The sequence below is a fragment of the Dermochelys coriacea genome, chromosome 5 (assembly GCF_009764565.3).
Source record: "Dermochelys coriacea isolate rDerCor1 chromosome 5, rDerCor1.pri.v4, whole genome shotgun sequence".
Taxonomy (NCBI): Eukaryota; Metazoa; Chordata; order Testudines; family Dermochelyidae; genus Dermochelys; species Dermochelys coriacea.
In genome coordinates this window covers 21666150-21691667 of record NC_050072.1, presented here as the reverse complement: position 1 = coordinate 21691667, position 25518 = coordinate 21666150, and the positions used below count along the sequence as shown (strand labels likewise).

Below are 25518 nucleotides of genomic sequence, written 5' to 3'. Positions count from 1 at the left end.
TGAGTATTAAATTATACTACATTAGTACCCATCAACACTTTTATCTTGGAGAATGATGTAGTACTTAGACTATGTGGTCAATGAGACCGCCCTGGTTTGAAGTTAAGCAAAAGGGAGCAATGATAGAGAGAAAAAACGATGGAATTGGCTAAGGGAGCAAATTTGGAGCAACGGGATAGAACAGAAAAAAGAAAAACATGCGGAGTCTTATTTGGAAAATGTTTCCAAAAACCAGCTAAGCAAGTTCTAAGCTGTCTGACGGGCACTTATGCAGAAATTGCCCAACCAAACACTAAACCTTGGCAGCATTTGGATTAATATTTTTCTCAAGATGAACAGGTCTTTAACAGTTTTGCTAATGGTTACGAAACATTGGCAGAACTCTAAATTCTGGGCATGTATTATGCAAATATGTATTACAGCTGTTTTTATTTAATATGGTGCAGCAAAAACATGCATGCAACAGCAAAGACAAATTATATCATGGAAATATGCTACTACTGTCAGTAATTCTTTCTAAAATAAAGTCTATACTCAAACATGAATGTCTATTTCTATCACAAGACAAAGAATGTTAAAAAATAAAGATTCATCCATTTACTTCCAATACCAAGACTAGTAACAAATTCATTAGCAACAAACACAATTAAATAAGAAAATCATGACTTATCAACTTTCCACAAATGTTGCCCTTTCCATTTTTCCAGTTCTATAAAATGTGCCTTCTCCTCCACAAAGTGCTCAGCAGTTCCTGTTCAACTTGGATTATATATTATCTAAGCAAGAGTGAACTGAAAAGCAAGCATCTCATAGATTATATCTCAAATTCTTTGATGAATTATGCTTCTGTTAGATTTCACTGTTCTTGAGACATGACCTATTGTACCATGTAGAGTTCATTAGATTACAGAAATCTATAGCCTCACCATGGCTTCAAAGTTATAGCAGGAAACAGAAACAAAAAATACAATTAATTCACTGATTCCACCAATCATCTCCAAAGTTTTTCTCCTCACATTGTTTTTTTCTACTGGAGATTATGAAATAGTAAATAATCAGATAAAAATTTAAACAATTTAGTTACATTAATTCTTGCACATACCAGCAGAATATGCTTTTGTATAGAACCTTTCATACTCCTCAGCCTCATTCAATAATATCAACATATTTATAGTGTCAATCAATGGCAAAAAAGTACTTCCAATCTGATATTTATGATGTGACCTTGTGCATGTAATTTACAGTCATGGGTAGCAGTTAAGTGATATTATCTATTATCAGTAAAAGAAAATTTGTTCCATTGTACTAGGTCATGTACAAAGTAAAAGACTGTAAACTCTTTAGGGCAGAGACTTCAAATATGAAGACCAGACTGAATACGTGCATGCAACAACAAATGGGAAGATAGGATGATGTCATAACAGTAATACAAATATACAGTTTTGCAACCTAGAGGAACCCCCACTTATTACGTTGATTATTTATATGCAAAAGCTGTTTGCAATATAAAAGGAAGGCTAGAAACTCAAGAAATCTCCAGCACTTCTGACAAATTATTTCCAGCAACCCTAATAAAATTCTACAAAAAAACTGAGCATCATAGCAATACCTAATAAGGAACTGTTTCCAATTCCATATTCACGGAAACTCCAGGATTTCACAAAGCTAACATTTGCTACAGAAAGGAAGAGTTTAAAAAACTGAACTAAACAAAAAACTACAGAACAGTTCCATGGAGAACGAAGCTGGCATTGCAAATTGAGGACATTTAATTCCTTTTCCTCCTACTCTTCCCGCATCTGTTTTGGCTGGCATCTTACACAAGCATTCCGATTGATGTCACCTGGCGAGTCCACCAATGCTACCGCATGCTAGTCAAGACAAAAAACATACCAGAAAAGAAGGCAGACAGCTCAGCAGCTGGGGAAAAAATGGTTCTAAGCATTGTGGCTGCTTTTCAGCAGCACTGCTTAAACCCTTGCTGATTAACATTTCTCCCCACTACAATTGCTCTCTTGTTTGATAGATTCCTTTGTTCTGTTTCACATTTCTAGACTGAATGGTGACAGAGCAGCACATGACTGGCTGGAGGACAACAGTTGGAATGGTGACATCAATTGCTGGCCACAATAGATGTGAAAAATACTCTCTAGTGCAACGCTTCTCAAACTTCATTGCACCGCAACCCCCTTCTGACAACAAAAATTACTACACAATCCCAGAAGGGGACACCGAAGTCTGAGCCTGACCTAGTCCTGTTCCCCTCTCTCCCCCCAGGGGTTGGGGGGGGAGCCCAAGGTATTCAGCCCTGGGTGGGGGCGTGTAACCTGAGGCTCCCTGCCTAGGGCTGAAGCCAATCTTTCTGAAATGTCTGCTCCCTTTTGGATGAAGCTGGCAAAAGAAGTCAATTATTTTTTTAAAAAAGTATATGCTGAATGCCTCACGTATAATTTGACAGTGGGTAAACAAGTCCTGCAAAGTGCAATACATAGAGCTTGATTTCTCATTAAGAGAACCCAGCTTACTCCTGCACTAGATTTTTATTACAGAAGATGACTTGTAGCATACTCTATAGTTACAAGAAACTGCATTGTAGCTGCCTTCCTCCCCATTTTCATACGCTCTTAGCTTTATGAAATATTAACCATTTAGGCTGAAATTCTCCATTTTTCCCTCCCCACGCTTTTTTAAAAATATTTTTTTAAACTTGTATATAGAAAATGATGTTTTTAACATGACAGAGAAATTACAGCCTAGTGAGATTGCTCAGTTTGAAAAATAGTGGGGTTGTATTAAAAAAAGGTGTAATTTAAAAAAGTGTCTGAGTACAGAAAGAAGAAATTTTCTAAATCTCCCGGTGCACAGTTAAGCACAGATGCAGTATACTTGCTTGGGCAGTTAATTAAGTGCACACAGGTGGATTTCATATTATTTACTCCATCGTGAATTCCTTAAAAACCCTCCCCCAACTTCTGTTAGTCTCTCTCTCTCTCTCTTTATTTTAAATACTAGTAAATTAAATAACCAAAATTAGCATAATGAAATATGAAGGTTGTCAGCTCAAACACCCACAGGGCAGGTCATCCCATGTTAAGGTTGCTCTGGGGCCATCAATATTGTCATATTGCACAGAAGTAGTATTTTTTTATTTCTCTCTTCCTCATTAAATATAAAGCTTAATACCTTACTCTGATAAGTCTTGTCTTCTGTAGAAAATTAGGTTGCGTTAGGACATGACCTTGAGGAGCAGTGTTAACAAGATGTTAAAGAAGACTAAGTAGGCATTATAGAAAAAAAACCCCAATCTTATTTAATATGATGTCAGCTCATCATGATTAAACCTAGGGTTCCAGTTGGGTTTATCCATGACCAGGTGACACAATGGTAGCTACAACAGCCCCAGTCTACAAAGAATGCCATGTCATGTTTAACATGGTTAGTTAACACCTGACACGTTCTAACACCATATAATACAAGATGTACAATGTGACAGAGATAATGTTGCCAAAGAAACACTAACTTTTGGAATGTTCTTACGCTTGGTCTTGTAAACTTGCATATCAGCACTGCATTGCCACCATTTTTATTATTTTTTTTTTTTTTTGCATTTAATACACACCAAAAAACTATTATGCTGCTTGATACTCTGCAGCCTCTGATTTTAGGGAATGAATGTTTCTGCCCAAAATAGCCAACTTACTTCAGTTCTCAGGTTCAATACCTAGGGCTTGGCACTCACACTCAAAAGTTTATATACGCCCCAAAATGTGAGTTAGTTATAATATTTTAAAAATATATTTTATATTCCACCCCTAGCTTTCTCAGTTTTGATTTGCTTTTTTATTAATGCTAAACTGTTGATGCTATACATCCTACACTTACAACAGGCCAAAAGGTGAATTATTAGAAATAATAGGAGCAGGAAAAGAAATTATCCAATGGAGATACCGGCAGCAGCCACATAGGCTCCTAAAAATAACATGATTCACTTTCCAAAATTAATTTTGCAACTTTAACTTAATGATTGATGTTAAAAAGAAACATTTGTCTAAGCTTTGAGCAACTGATGTCACATCACTTCATTGTAGGAATGGGAAAAAGGCGTAAGCTATTTTGACTTACATTTTTAGTGTTAACCAATGTAGTAGACAAATATTACTATTGATATCTGTAAATTAGGTTTTTGTGGTTCTGGTGCATTGGTCTAAAACTCCTGGGATCTACCTAGCAGTTCCTTACAAAGGTAACTAGAGTTAATCAGTAGAAGCTGTCAAGCAAATTAACTCTTCTGAGTCACTGTACAGCCAAAGCCTGCATCTTCTGAAAGCATGTTAGTCTAAGTAGTGCCAAAGAAGAACATAGAGAAGACCAGACAACGGCTTCCATTATAATTTGTATTACTGTAGCACCTAGGACCCCTAGTAATGGAACCAGACCTCCATTGTCAGAAACATTTAGAGGCATCCAAGAGTTGAAGCATCCAACTAATAGCCATTCTGCAAAATCTTGGCCGCTGAATGTAACAGTTAACATGACTAAATTCCCTTAGAAAAAACAGTGTTTTTAAATGGTATTTTCCTACTACTGTAGGAGACACTTTTCGTACAGTAGCTCATATTAGGAAGGGATCTTTTCTGAAATATATAATCAACTGATACAGGAAAGATTTCTGCTCACCTAAGGGGAGTTTCAACACCTTTGTGATATGCTTTATTGTAAAACCATGTGAACATAAAAAGTCTCATCCCTAACAGATCAAAACACACAACAGGATTTTCCTCAGGTAAAGTCCCAGTAAAGGCTTCAAAATCTCAGCTTGCTTCACCCAACTTCAAGAGGAATCCCAGTTCTCATCTCTGATCCAGTCCTTCCTCCAAGTAATCCTTTCTTTGCAATTCTCACGACCAGACTCAAAACATTTCTCAAGTAATTCCACATACCTGCCCCAGCAATGCTACCTTAAAATTCTCTGCACCCAGGGAAAACCACAATAGTCCTCCCTCTACCCTGAAGATGATGGTTAACCTCATTCCTGGCAACCTCTGGATGGGTTCTGGAAACTTCTTAAATTTCTGACCCATTTTAAATTACATATTTAGGAAATGGAAATGGAAAAGATGCATGAAGCAACAACTGGTCTGTTACAGAACCCTGCGGACATATCTTCTGTTGTCTGAGTTGCAAAATTTCAGAAAGAAAAATCCTGCTATAATAGTTTAAATTAGGTCCATTATAAAAAAATGATGACAATGGAGTCACTTATCTGCATTAGAAGTTAAAACACAAGCTAAAAAAAATTATTAGCAGCTAATCAGATTAGAGATTCAGACTATTAGTTTCTAAATCGATACAAACTAGGCTAGAAATATCCATGAATCTAACTGTCTTCTCATACTAAGCATTTGCAAGACTAACTTAACTCACTACATTTCACTGGGCAGAATTTATTAGGCACCACAACCATTCTACATATTGATGTGGGCATAAGAGGTAGAAATTTACTATATTTGTCACTTTAAACAGAATACATAGCTCCAAAAAGAAAAAGGTTTTAGATGAAACATTGCATTTCTGAATTAAAGTTTTCTGTCTTCATCTATAACAATTTGCAGACTTGTCTAGTCTCTCATTTGGATTAGTTTCAGTGCACCTAATAATGCAACAAGTAACTCAATTCTGAAGAAGTTTAACAGGGCACTTAATATCATTTATTTAAAAAAGGTCTCTCATTAGATGCTCAGAGCTTGAAAGCTCTCTGAATCTCAAATGGGATACTAGCTGTCTGCATCAAGAAAGCTGTCAAAGGCTTTAACGCTGCTTTAAGGCCAGCAGAGTATGTAGCCACAATGAAAAACATAAAAAGACATGAAGAAACTATTAAAGCTAATTTGGGCTTTGCCGTTTACACATACCTCACTACTTCACAGTAATGACTGGGTTCCCTCATACTGAATTGAAAAATTCAATAATTCATAATGTGAATAAACAGCACAGTATAGTTAATAAGTCACCAAAAATACTGTGTTCATTTTCCAGCAAGTATCGTGCACTTTTGTTTATAATAGTTCAGTGTACTGGCAAGTTGTCTCTGATAGAGTTTCTAAAAATAATGAAGTGTTAGCAACTACTACACTCTACAGTTTTAAACCTTTGTAGAGAGATATGGAAAGAGGACTTTTCATGTGTGTAAATTAAGAAGTGAGGTTCTAACTCTGCCTTTGAAGAGAAACACACCCAAAATTACCTTTGAATTTAGATTAAAAACACTTTCAAAACCTGAAATTAACAAATGTTTTCAGGGTTGTTTTTCTTTAAATGTACTACAAACAAGTTTCAAACAAGTACTCCCTTACATGCTTGCAACCTAAAAGCATTACAGCTTTGGGGACCTAGAAGTGAAACAGACAATTGTTATAGTGAACAAAGAAGAAACTGATATAATTAAATTTTCATGGTCCAAGCTGAGAAAAATGCAGAAAGTAAAACAGCAACAACAAAAAAAGGAGAAAGTAACAGCTGCAGCTCTAATAATCTAAACATTTCTAATCTAAACAATTTTAATTTATTTTTGTTTAAAGTGTAATTTTAATTTCACAGAATCTGTTTTAAAAGATATAATTATGTTATGTGCTATGTTGATAGTTCTGGTTAGGACCTAAAATAAAAGTAGTTTCAAACAATGGACCTATATCAGAGATATTAATTTAAAATAAGACAGCTATAATCAGGAGGGGTGGATATTTTCAAACAAAAATTTAACAGCATGTAAAAGTTAGGGTTTAAAATACAAATTAGTACTTCAATGAGGATTAATTCTGTGCTTTGATGACTACTGTAGGAGTTTTTAAGTATTTTACTTTTTTTAATAAAAGTCATATCATTTTCCAGGCCTACGTGCTTCTGTGTGCCTAATAACACTCGTAAGCCAACAGGACTGCAGAGTAAGTTGTGGCCTGCTGTGTGTTGTTGTACGGTAATAAATTTTGAGTGCATATTACTGATCTACTCTTACCATTATCCACATGCCTTATATTGCAGAATTTTACACTGTGCCCTGAAATAGGGTGTCACAGTTACTTGACATGCTCAGTAACAGTTTCTGAAGCAGTATAGGAAGTTTTAATTATAGGCAATCCAACTGGCAGGTCACACCCAGTCACGCTGCAAAAGATGAGCCAATCAGAGCACAGAGGAGTGGAGGGGGAGTTATAAATAATGGAGTTAAGACAGTCCTGTGGACTCAGTGGCTGATATAGGCAGGACCAGGAGGTCTGCTGTGGGGGCTAGGTCCCAATACCTGTACCACTTTGGACATAGGCTACAGACTATTTCACTAACCAAGGACCAGTCAGCTATGAACCCAAGGGCTGGAATGCTACTAGATGTGGAGATCCCCAGATGGTTTGTTTCTGAGAGGATTTTGAAGTGTTTGAAAGGACTGATGTGCTGCCACTCTTCTCGAGCAGACGCATACTACGTATTTCAGAGTAGCAGCCGTGTTAGTTTGTATCCGCAAAAAGAAAAGGAGGACTTGTGGCACCTTAGAGACTAACAAATTTATTTGAGCATAAGCTTTCGTGAGCTACAGCTCACTTCATCGGATGCATGCAGTGAAAAATACAGTGGGGAGATTTTATATACACAGAGAACATGAAACATGAAACATACACACTGTAACGAGAGTGATCAGGGAAGGTGAGCTATTACCAGCAGGAAAGCGGGGGAGGAAAAAACCTTTTGTAGTGATAATCAAGGCGGGCCATTTCCAGCAGTTGACAAGAACGTGTGAGGAACAGTAAGGGGGGGGGGGGGAAATAAACAATGGTAAATAATATTATTTTGTGTAATGACACGTCCACTCCCAGTCTTTATTCAAGCTAAGTTAATGGTGTCCAGTTTGCAAATTAATTCCAATTCTCTCATTGGAATCTGTTTCTGAAGTTTTTTTGTTGAAGAATTGCTACTTTTAGGTCTACTTGTGGCACCTTAGAGACTAACAAATTTATTAGAGCATAAGCTTTCGTGAGCTACAGCTCACTTCATCGGATGCATTTGGTGGAAAAAACAGAGGAGAGATAATGAAGTGAGCTGTAGCTCACGAAAGCTTATGCTCTAATAAATTTGTTAGTCTCTAAGGTGCCACAAGTACTCCTTTTCTTTTTGCGAATACAGACTAACACGGCTGCTACTCTGAAACCACTTTTAGGTCTGTAAATCGAGTGACCAGAGAGATTGAAGTGTTCTCCGACTGGTTTTTGAATGCTATAATTCTTGACGTCTGATTTATGTCCATTTATTCTTTTACGTAGAGATTGTCCAGTTTGACCAATGTACATGGCAGAGGGGCATTGCTGGCACATGATGGCATATGTGACATTGGTAGATGTGCAAGTGAATGAGCCTCTGATAGTGTGGCTGATGTGATTCGGCCCTATGATGGTGTCCCCTGAATAGATATGTGGACAGAGTTGGCAACTGGCTTTGTTGCAAGGATAGGCTCCTGGGTTAGTAGTTCTGTTGTGTGGTTGCTGGTGAGTATCTGCTTCAGGTTGGGGGGCTGTCTGTAAGCAAGGACTGGCCTGTCTCCCAAGATCTGTAAGAATGATGGATCATCCTTCAGGACAGGTAGATCCTTGATGATGCATTAGAGAGGTTTTAGTTGGGGGCTGAAGGTGATGGCTAGTGGTGTTATTTTCTTTGTTGGGCCTGTCCTGTAATAGGTGAGTTCTGAGTACTCTCCTGGCTCTGTCAATCTGTTTCTTCACTTCAGCAGGTGGGTATTTTAGTTGTAAGAATGCTTGATAGAGATCTAGTAGGTGGAGAGGTTTTAGTTGGGGGCTGAAGGTGATGGCTAGTTGCGTTCTGTTATTTTCTTAGAAATATAAAGAATATAAATATAAAGACACCATTACATTAGGTTTGAATAAAGACTGGGAGTGGAGGTGTCATTACACAGGTACTCTTTTTTTTTTTACACTACGTATTACGGCCACACTATAAAAACTGAGAAATCATCTATGAAAGATGAGAGGGGAGCATATGTGTGTATGTACGTGCATGAATCGGCCCACCTAACTCAGTTAAAACTGAGAAAAGTGAGAGTATATACTAAGCATTTTTGATTTTCTGCTTTTATACAAAAATATCAATTTGCATGATGGACCTAATTAAAAACAATTCCTCTGCACCTCTTACTTGTCAGAAAAACACCGTACCGATGCTCCCTGACTTACGCAATCGTTCGGTTACGCCTTGAGTAAGTCAAAAACGTATACCCAACTGTTACGCAAAAAAAAACAAACAAACAAAAAAAACCCTCCTATTTTTATCTTATGGAACTTTTCCCATAAGTGCAGATTTGTGTAAGTCAGGTCTTGCATAACCTGGGGAGCGTCTGTATATATGTTTCTCAAAATTGGAGGGAGTAGGAAGTCCTTCACAAATCTGATTGGGAGACAAGATGCGGGACTCATATGTAAGGATGGCAGGGTCCTCAGCTCTGGAATTAGTTTCTCCCAATAGTTCCAAGAGACCAAGTTTCTGGTCATCTGGGCACGTTGCCGTGGCACTCTGTACCTCAAAGCAGCCCCCTGGAGCCCTCATTCACCAGTCAGATAATTATGATATATTTCATATAAAGAATCCCATGTAAGATATCATATGAAAGGTCATGATCTGCTGAAACCCATTTTCTGTTCAAGTATGTATATCGTTAATGTGTATGAAGTTATGAGATTTTGTTGTATGGTTGTTACTGAAATATATTGTATGTTTGAGAGTCTCTACTGCTAGGTGGTGATCCAATTCCAGTAGGGCATTATGTGACCATTAATCATCAGGGGAGTTGTAAACAAGGTATTTACAGTTCAATCACAGTTGCATAAGCACCACACAATGGGGACAGCTCAACTCTGACTCAGTTGCACAGGATCACACAAGGGGGATTGCTCAATTCTGTGACTTAAAGCCCATCAGGACATGTCTGGGCTAGTATCAGCCAGCCACATAGACTGAGTGTATAAAATAAGGGATGGTGGCATCATGCTTTGGCCTTTCTCCCCCTCCTCAGGCTGGAAGCAATAAAAATGCTAGGAAGACAAAGACCTGAATTGAGGAGACTGGTCCCAGGCTTAAAGGGGAAGCCTGTGTATTGAACACTGTAACATCTAGTGGGATGAGAAAACTGCTTGATCCAAATACTGCCTAGTCTAATAAAGTTTAAGATTTAGATTGTGTGCTTACCTTTTATTTTCTTTGGTAACTATCTCAGACCTTTTGTGCCTCCCACTTATAATCACTTAAAATCTATCTTTCTATAGTTAATAAATCTGTTTTATATTTTACCTAAAACAAGAGTGTTTTGGTTCAAGTGTTTGGGAAATCTCAGCTCAGGTTACAAAGACTTGTGTTTGTCCTCTCTACCTAAGTTCCCTGTAAGCTGTGCAGCTGCACAGCAGCCTATTTAGCACCGTGCAGGCGCTCAGGGAACCTGTCCCGGGACTTGCCATGGCCAGGGAAGGGGCACTCCTCCCTTGGCTCCTACTGAGCCCAGCCCCCCAACTCCTCCAACCCCAACTCTGCTGCGGCATAGCCCAGCCCAGGCCAGGCCAGCCCCAAGTGCAGCAGGGCACCCGGACCTGCTGGGGTGGCATGGTTGGGGTGGCGCAGCCGGAGTGGACCAGACCCAGCTGTGCCCAGCCTGGACCTGGGGGAGAGGTGTCTATCCTGCAGCCCCAGTCCAAGAGGGGGGAGAAGCACCTGTCCCCCCAGCCCAGGTGCTGCTGTGTGCAGAGAGCTGGAGTCCTCTCTCCCTGCCATAGCCTGAGTACCCTCCTGCACCCGAAACCCCTCATGCCCAGCCCCACCCCAAAGTCCACACCCCTAGCTGGAACTCTTACCCCTGCACCCAGCCCTCTGCCTCTCATCCTCAGCCATATCCCAGAGTCTGCACTGCCAGCCAGAGACCTCACCCCTGCACCCCAACCCTCTGCCCCAGCCCTGAGCCCTCTCCCACACTCCAAACTCCTTGGCCCCACCCCATCACATGAATTTTGTTATGTGCACCAATATGAAGGTGATGTGTCACACATCACCTCCATATTGGTGCACATAACAAAAATTTATTCTGCACATGGATGGGAAAAATTAGAGGGAACACTGCTCTTCACATCAAGGGAGGAGCGGATTGGGTAATAAACTTATACTGGCCAAGCTTCTGACCAGGGCAAGATGGTACAGTTTTTGGGGTGAAAGGCTAAGGGCTTGGTAAATTTGCTAGTGCCATTCTTTGTGGGATTCATGAGTGGCTCAGGGAGCATTCATGGAATTTAGCTGGGTGTGGGGCTCCATATGCGGTTGTGCTGAATGATAACAGAGCCTGGAGGGGTTTGATGCTTGGCACTAGCAAAACGTTGCAAGAGACAGCCCAGGCTGGAGAGTTAAGGGAGCACAGTGATACGCCATTTCAGGTTTTATCCCGAAGATCCTATCTGTTCACTCAGGATTTTGCCAAAAAGTGGAGATGACACAGACAGGGTTGAGTTTTAGCAGTTTGCCGAGCATGGACTGACATACTGCCAATGTCAGTAACATACACTTTTTTTTAATTACTTATGTGTAGGCATCTAGAGGCTACAATAAGCATCTTAACTGAAAAAAATCAGCATATTTCAAATGAACTTATTTAACACCATGCTCTACAGAGAGATAATCAGGAAAGAATTAAAACAAAACAGGAGATAAACTGCTGGCTTTAGAGCAGTCTTGGTGAAATAAATAGCCCCCCCCAAAAAAAAGACCATTTATTAAATTTTATATTATTTGGTGCCTTTTATCAAGTGGGTACCCTAGTTTGATATCACAAACTAAGTAACACTGTATAGGTGTATGGATGTCTAGGATCTTCTGTTGATGTATCTATGCTGAAGTCACTCTGACTGGCACCTTCACTGTTAAAATTCTGTGTCATTATTTCCATTGTAAACCAAGTACCTTATAAACTCTGTTTTATTTTATTTTATTTTATTTTATGTTTTTTACAAAAAAGATCACTCTGGGCTGAAACTCAACATACAAATTTTCCATGCAGAGCAAATGTTTTATTATTGTTATAAAAAGTGATATTATTTCCAGAACTCCTATTCAAGCTTTTATTCAGGTTCCTTTACAGAATAATGAGTAAAGTCTAGATTTTCAGGAAAAACAACTTCCAAAAGGGACATCTATCAGAGGGAACAGACTCCAAGGAAACTTTGTGGAGGGCTGGGGATAAAGAGCAGACACAGCATTTTCAGCGCTCAAGTCTTTAAAAAAAAACAAAACCCACTATCTAGTTGTTGATAAATGTATTATAGGAATGATGCTGCCTGATTTTGCAAGATAGAAACCACCTGCAAGGTACTATATGCCCTCAACTCTCATTGAAATCAGTGAAGTTGCCTCCCTCATTCTCCTTCCCTGAAGAGAGGCACACAACCCAATTTGGGCCCTCTCTCCTAGTTCATGCACCAGATAACCCTCTGCCCCCAGAGGGTTTTGTCAGAGATCAGATTTGGCTTTAAAGCGACTTACTCCAGTATGGAGGGGAGCATCTCCATAGCCTTAAGACTATGCTGCTGGGAGGAAGAAAAGCACGATACATTCTGTTGCCATTTTGACAATTCACTGCTTTGTGCTATTTAAGGCCTTGGACTGTTTTACAAAGACTGGAAAATTTAATACAAGTTTTAAAAAAGGAAGCAGCAAAAATATTCAGCTCTGCTCATCCATAATCGCTTTCATCTCCCATTTCAGGGACATCAGGCATGTGAATGCATCTGGATTTGGCTTTTTGCAATGAAAACTTTCTCTATATCCTTGTACAATAGGTAAGAGCAACAAACATACATATATACATACAAAAAGAAAATCATCTCTGCCTTCTGTGTAATTTGAATGGAGTGAGGGTTGGTCCTAACCTATTTCACCTTCAACTCAAGAACAAGATGGATGAATAAATAATTAAAATTCTCTGAAGTACATAAGAAGCACCATTTGTCTTTAAATCATTTTGTCTATTTGTTCTTCAAATTCCTTGATAGTGTCTATAGACTCCTTCCAGAAGTTGAAAGGGAAGCAATTAATCCTCTTCCCAGACCACAAAGACCACTGCTCCCTATACTCAGACACTTGAAACATAGGAGAGCTGGGCCAGTTGTAGACAATGAAGCATGCTAGGAAAAGGAAGTGCTATGGGAAGCCTGGGGCAAGCTGGTGACTGATCATAGGATTCAACAAGAAGAGTGAAATTAAGGGGAAAGCTGGGTTTCCCATCTCAGTGAGTAAACTGGTAAGGTGAGCTTGCTTGAAACAAGTCACGTCTTTACAATATTAAATTGGGCTGAGGAAAGTCAGTTTTCCTTTATATTTGGCCTTTAAAGATGCAGAAAACTTACCTTGCAATGCTCTGCAATAAATCACACCAGGTTAGCATATAAACCCTATCTCAGCATATTGACTCTCTTGAACTTGCCATGGCCTAGAAGAGAATCATTTAAACGCAAAGCTTATGTTGTGTCTTATTAGTCTCAGCAGGGCTTCATTTATTTGAAAGAGAAAAAACAAAAAAGCGAATCAAAAAAATGTTTGCCTGTTAATACTTCCTGCAGCTTTGTTCCACCAGAGTAGATAGATTAGTCCTACCTTCAAATAAGGCAGATAACTACCAATAGTATTTTCATTCCCTTCGCTCCCCTTTCCTCTCAACACATCTCAACAATTAAACGTGAATAACAAGCCATAACACAAATATGCACAGACATTTGTTGCCTACATACTGACTGTTAGATGTCAGCACTGGTGGGTCTGTTCTACAGGAAGGAATTACTAGGTAAGGAATCCTCTTTTCTGCAGTCTAATGGGATCTAACGTGCATCCCCAGCAATTTTTAGTAGAAGGTTTGGGTAGAAAATGTTACATTAATAGGACATGCGGGACAGAGATTCATAAATCCAAGGCCACTGTGATAATCTAGGCTGACCTTCTGTCACAGAGATCCACCAAAATAATTCCTGGAGCATACTTTTTAGAAAAAAAAAAATCCAATCTTCATTTAAAAAAATTGACTCCACCACGACCTTGGTAAATTGTTCCAAAGGTGAAGTACCCTCACTGTTAAAAATATATGCCTTATTTTCAGTCTGAATTTGTCTAGCTTTAACTTCCAGCCAATGAATCATGTTATACCTTTCTCTGCCAGACATTATTACATATTTGTACTTATAAACTGATTTTACGCTTTCTGCCAGGTCATTGATAAAGATGTTAAATAGCCCAGGGGCAAGAACCAATCCCTGTGGAACTCCACTGGAAACACAAGCACTCATTGGATGATTCCCCATTTACATTCAGACCTACCAGCTAGCCAGCTTTTAAATCTATGTAAGGTGTGTAATGTTAATTTTATATCATTATAATTTAATCAAAAGGTTGTGCAATACCAAGTCAAATGCCATGACATGACAGCAGCTATAAGCTTGAAAGACAAGGATTTTGCCATCAGAGACTCCTGAGCCTTTTCGCCCTAGTCTGAAACAACTGCAGAATTTGCCTCATCGGCTGTTGTTGCATGCAGAGAAGGCCTGAGATACTATCTCATGGAATGCTGCCTCCGTCACGAGCGCTCATTGGGTGAATCAGTTCCCAGATAATCCAGCAAGGTTGTACTTTTGGGGGGGGGGGGAAAGAGAATAAAAAGAGCTCAAGTATTTCAAAATGATCAGCTATTAGTTACGACCTATCTGATTTCCACAGAGAGGAAGGACCAATTCATCTGTCTACACAGGTGACATCTAAGGCACAGAAATACAAACAACACATCTTTTCTATTTAACTATGCTGCATTTTTTTAGTCCCTGGCTGTGCCTTTTTTGAAATATTCTTCTTCGGAGCTGGGGGTGGGGGAGAGAGCGCATTTCATCCCTCCATATCATAGACATTATTCTTTACAGTAACATTGGCCAGGTGAAAACACTCTGGCTCTCAACAGATCATGTGTGTTATGTGTATGTGTGTGTTAGCACAGTGGAGGGACCTTGAAGCATGGTGCTCCAACAACACACAACCAACTAAACAGGCAACAAAACAATCCCACCTTCATAGCGAGTGAAATTGATTATTTCCCTTTACAATTAAGACTACATATCAATTAGCACACAGTACATCCCAGTAACAACACACTTTTGACAAATGAGATTGAGCTAATGCTATTTTCTTGGTGGCTTGGCTATTGAAATGTAGGGGTATTCCATGCAAGAGATCTGCTATTTATTCCTGGATATAAGCACTCAGATCTCATTCCCAAGACCACTGCAGGGCTGGTATGTGGCTAAAAGGCTTTACTTTGTTGAATACTGTGTGCAAATACATATTCGCAATCATATATACAGCATATAGTATATTGTCTTTGCATGAAAAATGAGGAACATTTGATGCTTCTACGCTTTTATGGTCTATGTTAGTAAAACACTCAGCCACCAGTACAATCAAGTTTCATGGTCACCAGTGGCTCCCAGCACACTGATTAGCAGTGGAATTGGCAGCGTGTCCCTGAAGTGGTAGTCAGGATAATAGAAAATAAAAATAAATTACTTCCAGTGTGATTGAGGGGGCAATGAAATCTTCTGGTTCTCCAAGTGGCTTAAAGATACGCCAGTTTAACTGTCCATCAGTTAAATGCATCCGATGAAGTGAGCTGTAGCTCACGAAAGCTTATGCTCTAATAAATTTCTTAGTCTCTAAGGTGCCACAAGTACTCCTTTTCTTTTTGTCCATCAGTAGTGGCTTTCCATGGGGATTACGGTAACTTGCAGGCAACTCTTATTTAGAGAGCTCAAAAGCTTCAGAAACCCGCCAAATGAGCTTCTACACATAAAACCTAAGGCAGCCAATGCTGTAAGAACAAGTAGTAGCAAGTTTGTCTCCAAGAGGTGTAAAAAGCAAAGAAGTTGGGACTCTGGAAAGAGATTGTCAGACAAAGAATATTAAGAATACATTTAGAATGTAATACCCCTGTTTTACAAACACACATACACAAGACAACTTTCAAATGCCATTCTATAAAGCCTTGGGATTCTGGTAACAAGACAACAAACGTAAGAAATCCTCACTGACACTGTAGCCATACAATTCTCCGTTGTCAATTACTCATTTTATGTAAGCCTCAAGAGCACAAATCTTTACCTCCTCTATACATCGTGAGTTCATAGAATCATAGAAATGCAGGGCTAGAAGGGACCTCAAGAGGCCATACTGTCCACCCTCCCTCTCTGCAGCAGGATTAAGTAAACCTAGGCCATATCTGATAGGCATTTGTCCAACCTGTTCTTAAAAACCTCCAATAACAACAATTCCACAACCTGCCTAGGTAAACTGTTCTATTGTTTAACTGTCCTCACAGTTAGAAAGTTTTTCCTAATATATATCCTGAATCTCCCATCCTGCAAACTAAGGTTACTTCTTGTGCTACCCTCGGTGGATAAGAGGAACAATTGATGACGATCCTGTTTATAATAACCTTTTATATATTTGAAAACTTACATCCCTCCTTCAGTCTTCTCTTCTGTAGACTAAACATACCCAGTTCTTTTAAGCTTTCCTCATAGGTTATTTTTCCCAAACCTCTTATTTTTGTTGCTCTCTGAATTCTCTTCAATTTATTCCAGTCATTCTTGAGCTGTGGGAGTCAAAACTGGTGGCACTGCTGCAGCTGAGGCTTCACCCGTGCCAAATAAAGTGGAACAAATACATCCTATTTACATCCTATTCTCCTGTTAATATACCTCAGAAAGATATATGCCTTTTTTGCAAATGCATCACTTTACTGACTTATTCAATTTGTGATCCACTCTAATCCCCTGATCCTTTTCAACAGTACTGCCACCTAGCCAGTTATTCCCCATTTTGTAGCTGTGCATTTGATTTTTCCTTCCTAAGCGAGGTACTTCGCGTTTGTCTTCAAACCAATTCCCCAATTTTTCAAGGTCATTTTGAATTTGAATCCTGTACTCCAGAATGTTTGAGATCCCCTTCCAGCTTGGTGCCATCCATAAATTTTATAAGCACGCTCTCTGCTCCATTGTCCATGATGTTAATGAAAATATTGAATAGTCCCAGAACCCTGAGTGACCTTGTTAGTTATGTCCTCCCAGTTTGAGAGCAAACCACTGACATACGGTCTTTCAACTAGTTGTCCACTTACCTTATAGTAGTTTTATTTAGATCATATTTCCCTAATTTGCTTTTGAGAATGTCATGTGGGACTATACCAAACACTTTACTAAAGTCCAGATATAACACGTCTACTTCTGCCTTATTCCCACTCCACCCCCACTAGTCTGGTTACTCGGTCAAAGGAGGATTGTTTTCACAAAATTTGTTCTCCACAAATCCATGTTGGCTATTATTTGTTACCTTATTATGCTCCAGGTTTGAACAACCTGATTAATAATTTATTCCAGTATCTTTCCGGGTATTTACAGTTACTTGGCTCCAGTGAAGAACATTTAAAATGCTGATATTTGAATATTTTAAGTGGGTACGAGGCCTTGAAGAGACTGCAGCTCAAAATACTCCAAGTATAAAACAGATACAAATAAACTAAATAGGAGCGAGAATCTGTTGCAAGTGGGAGTTTGCAAATTGAACATTAATTGTCTATGTTCCCATCTTCTGAAAACAAACAATGGAAAAGAGAAGAGGCATTAGGGCAGGGACACTGCACAGTTAGCCCAGGTGATTGACACCCAGGTCTGAGCACACAGGTTAGCCTACCCCAAGTGTGAGCACTGACCACAGCAAAGCCCTACCCGTGTCACTGTGTCCTCACTTTTCTGCATTTGTCTGTGCGTCTCTGGGGGAATATCCTGTGATTCTGTGTGCTGAGATGCTCTAGCATTCTTTCCCAGTCAATTTTATCAATTGTGGGAGAATCTGAATAGCAGCAAGGCAATGGAAGACTATTAGTATTTGAGTGATTAAGTATTTGTCTGCACCCTCACAGCAAAGGGGTTCCAGACAGAGATAAAGCACAGCTCAGGCTTTAATTCTGTGCAAGCAAGCGCAGGTTCAAAGTGCAAATAAATCCTTGCCTGAGGGTTGTGCATATGGATGGTAATGGGATTTGGGCAAAAACATATGTGGAGACTTATGCTAAGATTACAGTGTAGACATACCTTAAGAGTATATTCTGATGCAGTTATCTGGAAAGAGCAGAAATTTTTAAAATAAACTAGATAAACTGATCAATTCATTTCTAGTATTTCTTATGTTTCCATTAATGGCTAATTAGTACATTGGAAATAGGTATTCTTTTAAAAATATAATTTTTAAATAGTAATTAGAAAATCCTAATATACAGAAATTACAGTCAAGTGTCAACCACATTTTTAAATATATAGTAAAAAGTATAGTCCAGCTCTCTCTTAAAATATCTATTTACGTTTTATTTTTTTATATATGCCACCAAGAAAGCCATTAAGGAGGAAGTGATATTGTATATTAGCACATATTATTTTCAGCTCAATCCTGTTTTCTCTGAAGTTAATGTGGTTTTTGCCACCGATTTCAATGGGCACAGGATAGCATTGCGTAAGTATGTGGTAACATACCTTTGCTTGTATAGTACAGATATACGTGTATAAACAAACAGATAAAGATTCTGGTTGTATCAGAAACTTGTAGAAATTTAGATTTTTAAAAGAAGGTAGTCTCAAGAAAATCCATTTAAAAAGCCAACTAAAGAGTAGTTCCAAGCTCATAGTTTTCCCACAGCAAAATTTAGACAATTTTCAGTGGGATTTAGTGCTACCTTAATAGTTGGATCTGATTAGAAAGATATTCCTAAGGAAGGAAGAAAGAATGAAAGTTCAGTTGTGACAACTGCACGACTGCATTCCAAAGCCCTGGAGGTGTTAGGTCTTCCTTCTCAGTAAATACAATACAATACCGCAATATTTTATTTGTCAAGATACTTTGCATTTTTGGTCTTAACCATAACAAATGCCCACTGGAGTACTTGGATATTCTCCAACACCAGCTGCCCCTTATATGGGATTTTTTATGTTCAGTTATCACAGTATTTCTAGCATACATATACAAAACCCCAATAATATAAACATGAACATATCAATAGACAGAATAACTTTGTTTTAATATGCAGACACACATAGCATGAAAATTTTCATACTGCATATAAACTATCAGAGTAACACAAAGAATCTACCGAGACTTCCAATAAATGTTTAAGTTGGTCATATATTCTTATTTTACCTAATATTTCATAACAACTCAATGAAATATATCCTGGCTGCCCAAAAACACTTCTGATTAAAACAGAAGATATTTGAAAGATCATAAACACTTAGTAGCAGTAGGACTGCAGACGCCCGCATGAATGTTTTCACTCAAGATAAATAAGGCTATAGCAGCTGCTGTCTACAGTCCAGGGCCCATGCCCTATATCAATCAAATACACACAAACTAGCTTAACTGGAAGAGTCTAGAAATTATTTTACTCAGAGTTTTAACAGGAAAAACTTTTCTCCCCAGTTTAATGAAACAAATTTCTGCACACAATTTTCATCATCATGTGATCTATCAAAACAAACTTGTAAGGGATGAATTAAAAATGACAGTCCACTGAAAAACATTGTGTGTGTAGACTGAATAAAGAAAACCTTTCATTCTTAACTTGTTTTCATTGTCCAGCTTTCCCCCACCTAGTAAAATGTGCCTAGTAAACTGCCTCCACCCAAAACATTTCTGGGCTCACTAGAAATAATGTCAGAAAAGTAGGATATATCTTTAAAAAGTCTTAATTAAGGAAACCTATTTGCAAGGAAGATTTTAAATCCTGTTTAGACTGAGTGCCTCTGCAACTGCCAAGGTACACAACTGACTGACGAACTTTGTGTGAGGCTGAAACTGATTGCCATGAGTTCACTCAGTAGCATTCAGCATAACTGGTTTAGAAAAATCTATAAATTTATACCCCAAAACATAAATATACTGTTAAAATGGAGGCCAAGTTCAGGAGAGATTTCAGGGATTCCTTTCTCCAGTCTAACAGAGATGGGCACTGTTGCAGGGACAATGAAGTGGGGATGAACTACCTTTTGGGAAGTTACACAAATCGTATTGTTTCCAAATCTTCTTCCACTCTCTGATTTATGGAAGCATTTATATGATATTTACAGTGCTGGAAATAAACCAGGGATAATGAGTGAAAAATGGCGCTTTAGACATAGGACTTGGGTGATGTGGAGTAATGGTTTAAGATGAAGAGCTGTGTGCAACCCACTGGATGTTAGATGAGGGTATCTAAAGAATATGAAGTGTACTTGTAGAAGAGAAGAGAGGGGCCTGAACCAAAACCCTGGATGTAAATAATACCGAACTTTAGAAAAGTTAAAACTGGAGTAAAACTTCACAGCTGGCCCCTTTTCTCCCAAAATCCAAGATTCAAACATCCTCAAGTCTTCAGGAAAATCTGTGGCCTGATAAGAAGTTTACACTTCAAGGCCTAACTCTAATGTAAACAAGATAAAAACTTCTCAAAATAAAAAAAAGTGTTTTAAATGAAAACAAATCTTTTAACATGTTGTTGAGTGTGATAGTGAAATCCAAACAAAAGAAGAACTAGAGAAGTTTTCAGCAGGAATACTCTGAATGTAAAATATTCACAGACTGACAGCAAACACATTTAGCAATTTATACAGAAAGGATGGGATATGGTATATAGCAGAAGAGAAGAATTTTCCCCACAAAGGCTGTGAGGGCTAGTTATTCATGTCCCTGTATACTGTAAGTATAAAATATAAAAATGTATACTGACACGCTAAAAAGAAAGTTATCTTGGAATAACTTTCACACTGTTAGTCTTTGCTATGAAAGCTGCAGAGTCATCATACGGTCTTGCTGTAGTTAGCAGCTGTCTTTCTGTACTACGTTTCTCTGAAAGAGCACATGAGAGAATGAGAACACACACAAGCAATAAAGGCCAAAAGCTGATCTTGTGAGTCTGTTTTCACAGCTGGAGATAGGGTACTTACTATTCTATATACAGCATCATTGAGCTTAGAAACTCAAGTGGGCAGTGTTAAATTGCACTGCACAGCAATTCAAGCAAATGACTCCCCATGCCCCTGTAAGTTTTACCCACGCATGGGCCTATAAAGTATGTTTCAAAAAACATTATAGAACTTCATCTCTCTCTCATATATTATGTGAGAAATAAGCATTAAGAAGATTGTATACATCTTCCACACCAAAGCTCTATTATAAGATATTGTAATAAATTATGCCTAAGTTGCATTTACAGTTGTTTGATCACATTTCATATGACTCTGAAAGGACAATGTGAAAAGCTTTTACTTTAAAGAAAGTCAAGAGCAAAAGCATTCTTTGAAATAAAACAATTCTCACCACTTGGTACTGAGAAAACAATATTGATTTCTTTACCGATATCTGTCCCCACAAAGTCCTGAACTGCTAGTATATTTCAATTTCATTTTTACATATATTTTAAAATAATATGGAAAGCATTGAAGCATGTTTCAAAAATGTAATTCTTTGTGCAGCAAGGACTTAGCAAACTAATAAAGAAATAAAAGAAAAGGAGTACTTGTGGCACCTTAGAGACTAACAAATTTATTAGAGCATAAGCTTTCGTGAGCTACAGCTCACTTCTCTAATAAATTTGTTAGTCTCTAAGGTGCCACAAGTACTCCTTTTCTTTTTGCGAATACAGACTAACACGGCTGCTACTCTGAAAGAAATAAAAGCAAATAGTGACACTCAGTGTTACGTCAGCTGAAGAGTTTTAAAAAATTGGAACACCCGAGTTAAACAACATGTGAGACACTAGGACTCCAACAAAACATTGCACTGAATGTAATCATAACAGGAAGCAAAACTATTTTAGGTTAGAGTTAGGGATGCTTTACAGATTGTTCCAGAGAACTGTAGATCTTACCAGTATTAATGAGTGAAATTCTTTAGTTACCTAAAATTCAGTAGCTTTTCTATTTTACCATTTACATTTTGATAAAACACAAGGAGAAGCATTTTCAGCATGTTACTTACTGTGGCACTGGTCACTGTAGGCCCAGAGGTATCAGGGCTGTCTTCATCAGGAACTTGATTTTGTTCTTCAGTACCACGGGTTACAAGAATTCTGAAGTGTTGCTGCCTTGTGTTTTGATCCGGTCTGATTTTGAACAAGCATCCCTGCCCTTGAGGAATCCTCTCTACCGAATTGCTTCTAGATATTTCTGACCCATTTCTGCTATTTCCATGCAGTTCTGAATTCCCTCCGTCTTCTACAGGGCTAATTTGTTCTGGTTGCGGCTGGACAGGGTAGGAAGTACTCCTCTCCAGCCGTATGCGAGGATACCTGACCAATCTATTCCCTTTTGTTCCAGTAAAACCAAAATTATAGTCGCTTCCTGTACCTGTATCACTTGCCTGCGATTGCTGCAACTGGAAAACAAATAACTTTTTCCCTGAATTTGCTGACATATCTGGCAGATGCTGCAAAGACCAGCGTCTGGGTTCAGAGGCAAGGGCGTTATTCTGAACCTCGGAACCAAAGGGCAATAGCATAACCTGATGCATATCTGCGCTTGAAGCGCGATGCTGAATTCTTACACCATTTAAGGTTAACCCTGAAGCCACTTCACTTGCTTCATCTTCTTGGGCAGTAGTTGCAGCATCATCATTCTGGTTATTGGAAGGAATTGTACAAAATATTCTGTGATTACAGGAAACAGCTCCATTAAGCGGTTGCCCAATCTCTTCAGGCATCCTGGGTGGAGAATTCTCTGGGGTTACTTGTGGACTGCTTGGAGAAAAAGAATGGCTGTCAACTGAGCACGTGTAATGCTCCCTGAAGTCTGAGAATTTACATGGAAGAGTCTCCTCAGGAGACTCTGGGGCTCCACACTCATCAGCACAGCCGTTCACAGCTTTGCGCTGAAGAGAGATCTGCATAGATGAGCTCCTTGTTGGACGCACATCAATATTGTTCAGCAGCTGAGGAATAAACATAGATGTGCTTCTTTTTAAGGAGCCCACTTCTTGCAAATCTCCGCCACCATAATCCGCTCCATGTCGGGAGAAAGGATGAGGACTGTTTCTTCTTGGCAAAGTGTGGAATGCCATGAAAAAGTCATCTTCTCTCTCTCGGTCTAGAATCTCAGATTCAGGGGCTGTGTTGCTTCGTCCAGAGCCAAAATGAAACCGCAGCCGATGGGCCATGGTTTAACAAAGAGAAGAAAGGGAGAGAGGGAGAACAGCAACAATTCAGGCACTGCCAGAAGTTAAAAAACAAAGACAAACTCCAAGAAAAAGTGTCCCATCTGCCAAACCGTTAGCACTACAGCACTGATAGCGACAGATAGCAGAAATAGCCCAAGTGGCAAGCAGCATTCCAGGCATGATTGGATAAGAGCAATCAGTGCTCCTACACACTGTGACATAGGGTAGGATGGTTAGAGTCACATGACCTGGTTCCCCCTCTCCACCGCAAGCTAGTTGTGTGTTGGGTTTTTTTTTTTTTTTTTTAATACAAGCAAGAGCCTGAAACAGCACCTTCACAGCTGCTCCTTTTCCATCAGAAAAGAGCTGCCCCCGCGGGAGAGCTCTTACAGCTGACTAAGGCAGCAAGCACACTCGGCACTGATATAAATCTAAGCCACATCACATTCACAGAGCACTTTTGTACAAAAACGTTAACTGCAACAAAAGCTCTTTAAGTCTTAAAAGTTTAAGTGGACTTCACAAAGAAGATTAAGAAGAACAAAAATGGATCAAGTAGACAAATTCAGGCTTCATCTGTCAACCACCTAATACTACAGCATTAGGCTATCATGGTGGAACATAAATTAATATTAGTCCATGGTTAATACTCTAGGATTTTTTTCCTGTTTCTTTAAAAGGTTAAGTAACAATCTATTCACTCTTCCAAAAATCCACAACTTTCACATTACCATTGTAAACACAGCATAACCTACTCATCCTACATACAGATCCTTTTCTTCCCTTAGAAATTGCAACAAAGAAACCTTACATATGACAAAGACTTCTCAGACAAGGATAGCAGCAGAAAAGAACAAGATGGCAGGAGACAAGTTTCTTTTTCTTTTTTACCAGGCAGCAAAGACGAGCGAAAACTGAAGAAGGGCGTGCATGTAGTTTTGTAATGATTTGACTTAAGCGCCGTACAGAAACACTGCCCAACGCTGGCAGCCTTCCAATGAGAAAGTTAGCAATATTACCACAAGTCCGATTGCCAGCATGGAGTATAGCTATGCTTGCTAAGAGCCAAAAGATCTCAAAAGAAGAACATATGGGATACAATCAAAAATTAAAATAAACATCCCGATTCAGCCCTGCCACATAGCAGAATCTCAGTGTTTAAAAAGTGGCTGTCATAGCTGAGGTGCACTGAAGTTTTAGAGCATTTTTGCATGAATCAGAAACAACATCTGTTTAAAGAAAAAGTTTCTCTACAAGAGAGAGATAAACTAAATAACCTCAGTTCAACGAGTGGCAACGTGGTCCTATGAAAGCTCCAAAGAATTAGTTTTTTCAACAACCCTACACTTGTAGGTGTAGGGTCAATACTAGATCTAGACATTTAAACCACTGTTTTACAACAGCTTGTTTTCAAATACAGAAAACAACCAAGTACAAGAGAAATGGAAGCTGGTTTAAACGATAAAACTGCCAAGGGCCAGTACAATCCTCTATTGTTTTAACCGGACTACGAGCCAACAATGAGAAAAACATCGGTATCTGCTACACAGTAACAGCACTGTAGATTGCCTTGTGCAAGCACAGGTGTTAGTATTATTTTAAACACACTTTTCAGATAACAGCATGTTTCTGTGCTATTTAAGTAAGCAAGTCTCTCTTTTCTACTAAAGACTAAATTTGCAACCACAGTCTCTGCTGTGGCAGGGATTGGGGGGAACCTACTGCAATCATGAACAACTCTCCAGTGGTTTAGGAACAAGATGAACAAGCAAAAAAATTATTCTTGGGGCAAATCTTACAAAATGTAAACTTTACAAGTAGGTATATATCCAGCATAAATTGTAACAGAAAACAGACAAACTTAGTAAGCTGTTTTGGATCCTAAAAATATACTCATGCTACAGAAATTAATCGTAGAGGACTCAATTCAATACTCCCTCATTCTAGGCACATAACCTGGAATCCTAATATATATTTAACCATAAGTGCTCTTTTTTAATACATGCATTGGCTCAAAATAAAAGGGTGCATGCAAAGTTACTACACACTAGTATGAGATATAAGGGAAATTGCCATCTCTCAGATGTCCCTGTGTGGTAATGGTTGAAAAATGTCTTTTCAATAACCACCACTATACTGTCACATACTGGTTTGACTGTGCACATCACTACCCTCTGCTGGTTCGCATAAAACTCGTTCAAGTTTTCTGATATTATTCCACTCTGC

At 38.8% G+C, this 25518-nt stretch overlaps 1 protein-coding gene across 1 annotated transcript in view; it reads right to left on the bottom strand.

Moving 5' to 3' along the window:
- Window positions 1-25518, bottom strand: part of NEDD4L (NEDD4 like E3 ubiquitin protein ligase) — a 366011-nt gene that overhangs the window by 164228 nt on the left and 176265 nt on the right.